The sequence below is a fragment of the Chrysochloris asiatica genome, unplaced genomic scaffold, assembly GCF_000296735.1.
Source record: "Chrysochloris asiatica unplaced genomic scaffold, ChrAsi1.0 scaffold00294, whole genome shotgun sequence".
NCBI classification, from domain to species: domain Eukaryota; kingdom Metazoa; phylum Chordata; class Mammalia; order Afrosoricida; family Chrysochloridae; genus Chrysochloris; species Chrysochloris asiatica.
Genome location: NW_006408812.1, coordinates 250513 through 253706, shown reverse-complemented (window position 1 = coordinate 253706; position 3194 = coordinate 250513).

The following is a 3194-nucleotide window of genomic DNA, read 5'->3' as shown; positions in this document are numbered from 1 at the left end:
GACAAGTAGAACTCATCTGAGGGCAAAGCTGTAGACATGGTAGATCTCATTGGAAAGGTTCTCCTGCGTCTCCTCGGCCAGGAGGCTGAGACCAGCACTTTGGATGATTATGCGGACCACCTTCAGGTCCCAGCACACACTGCTGTCCACATCGTCCAGGATCACACCATCCTGGGCCATGTTGTCTTTGATGATAATGATACCTTTTGGACGCAGCCCCTGCTTGCAGTGCTGTAGGAACTCTGCCAGGTGTTGATCAGTCAGGTGGCCATGCCAGTAAAGTTTTACTAAAGGTAATACAGAAATAGCTGCCAGCACACATTGACAGAGAACTTCCAGAGGTTCAAGCTGGATTCAGAAGGAGCTGTGGAATGGAGATATCATTGCTGATGTCTGATGGAGCTTGGCTGAAAGCAGAGAATATCAGAAAGATGTTTAGCTGTGCTTTATTGACTGAGCAAAGGTTTTCAATTGTGTGGGTTATGACAAGCTATGGACAACATTGCAAAGTATGAGTATTCAAGAACACTTAATTATGCTCATGAGGAATCTGTACCTGGACCAACAGGTAGTTGTTTGAAAAGAACATGAAAACACTGAGTGATTTAAAATTAAGAAAGTTATGTGACAAGGTTGTATTCTTTCACCATACTTGTTCAACTTGTATGCTGTGCAAATAATCTAAGAAACTGGGTTTCATGAAGAAAAATGTAGCAACAGGATTGGAGGAAGACTCATTAACAATCTGCGATATGCAGATGACACAACCTTGCTTGCTGAAAGTGAAGAGGACTTAAAACATTTACAGATGAAGATCAAAGAGCACAGCCTTCAGTATGGATTACATCTCAATGTCAAGAAAATAAAAATCCTCACCACTGGATCAATAAACAACATTCTTATCAATGGAGAAAAGTTTGAAGTTGTTAAGGACTTCATTCTTCTTGGATCAACTATCAACACTCACGGAAGCAGCAGTCAGGAAATCAAATGATGTATTATTGCATGAGCAAATTTGATGCACAAGACCTTTTTAAAGTGTTGAAGAACAAAGATATCAGCTTTAAGACTAAGGTGCACCTGACCCAAGCCATGGTATTTTCAATTACCTCATATGCATGCAAAATCTGGACAGTGAATAAGGAAGACCATAGAAGAATTGATGCCTTTGAGTTATGGTGTTGGAGGAGAGTATTGTTAAGTGCCATGGGTTGCCAAAAGAACCCATAAATCCATTTTGGAAGAAATGAAGTCAGAGTGCTCCTTGGAGGCCAAGGTGGCCAAACTTCTTGTCTCTTACTTTGGACATATTATTAGGAAGTAGCAGTCACTGGAGAAGGATGTCATGTTTGATAAGGTTGAGTGTCAGAGAAAATGAGAAGACCCCCAACAAGGTGGATTGACCAAGTGGCAGTATCGATAGACTCAAGTGTGGCAACTGTAGTGAGGTTGGCCCGGATCGGGCAGTGTTTCATTCTGCTATGCATAAAGTCATTATGAGTTGGTACCAACTTGATGGTACCTAACAACAACAACAACAACAACAACATGTTTCCTATGGTGTCCTGGTGTGGCTTATATGTGTTAATGTGCTGGACTGAAAATTCCTTTGAGGTATAAGTTTAGTAGTTCAAGGTCACCAGTCTCTCCTCAGAAACCCTATACAGGATTGCTATGGGTTAGAAATAACTCAAATTCACTTCACAACAACAACATACTTCCAATGGAGTTGACCTGGCATGGTGCTGTAGGTTAATGTGCTGGACTGCAAAATAAGTTTGAACCACAAGGTCGGCTATTCAAGCTCAACAGATGCTCCTCGGAAACCCTATGTAGGGTCACTATGAGTTGGAACTGACTTGAAATTCTTAAGTTCAGGTCAAGTTCAAGTTAATTCCCTTATACTATTATAATGACTGCCTTTTGGTCTATGTACAGATTCCTTGTGTGTACAATTAAGTGTTCTGCAATACCCATTTTTCTCAATGTTATCCATAGCTCATCATGATCCATAGCTCATCATGATCCACACGATCAAAAGCCTTTGCATACTCAATAAAGCACAAGTAAATAACTTTCTAATATTCTCTGACTTTAGCCAAGATCCATCTGATGCCAGCAATGATATCTATAGTGCCATGCCCTCTTCTGAATCTGGCTTGAATTTCTGACAGTTTTCTGTTGGTGTACTTTTGCAATCATTTTTAAGTTATCTTCAACAAAATTTTACTTTCATGTGATATTTGTGAAATGTTTAATGATTTCTATTTTATGGTGGGACACCTCTATTTTGAATGGGCACAAATATGGTTCTCTTCCAGTCAGTTGGCCTGGTAGCTGTTTTCCAAATTTCTTATCATAGATGAGTGAGTGCTTCCAGTGCTACTTCAGTTTGTTGAAAGATTTTAGCCAGTATTCTGTCAATTCCTGTAACTGTGTTTTTCACCAGTGTCTTTAGTGCAGCTTGGACTTCTTCCATCAGGACCATTGGTTCTTGATCATTTGCTGCCTCTGGAAATTGTTGAACAGCTACCATTTCTTTTGGTATAGTGACTCTGTGGATACCTTCCATCTTGTTCTGATGCTTTCTAAATCATTCGATGTTTTACCCATAGAATTTCTCAATATTACAAGTTGAGACTTGATTATTTCATTCAATTCTTTCAGCTTGAGAAATTCTTTGTGTGTTCTTCACTTCTGGTTTTCTACCTTCAGGTCTTTGCATATTTCATTGCAATACTTTACTTTGTCTTCTAGAGTTGACCTTTGAAATTTTCTGTTCAACACTTTGACATTTAATGACTAAATAACTTAGGAAGAATAAGCATATGACATGCTGCAGAACTACAAACTCATTCAAGGATAAACCTGGAAAGGATGATCTTCCTACTGGGCAGCATGGCAGTCCTTTGAACAGTGCATTCTGTTTTTCACTTGTTTGAAGTGAGAGTGAAGCAGAAGAACAGAATCTAATAGGTAATAAGTTAATACTATTTTATCTGGATGTTCATGGACTTTGGATGAAGAGAGTAAAAAACTGATAAAAATAACATTTGAGAAAGAAATATGTCTATGGATCTCTCACAATAGAGTTACTTAATATAGTAATGTCCTGTGGTACAGTGAACTATTTAAACCCTATTCTAGCCAGTGCTATTGTTGTTATGTGCCGTTGAGTTGATTCCGACCCATAG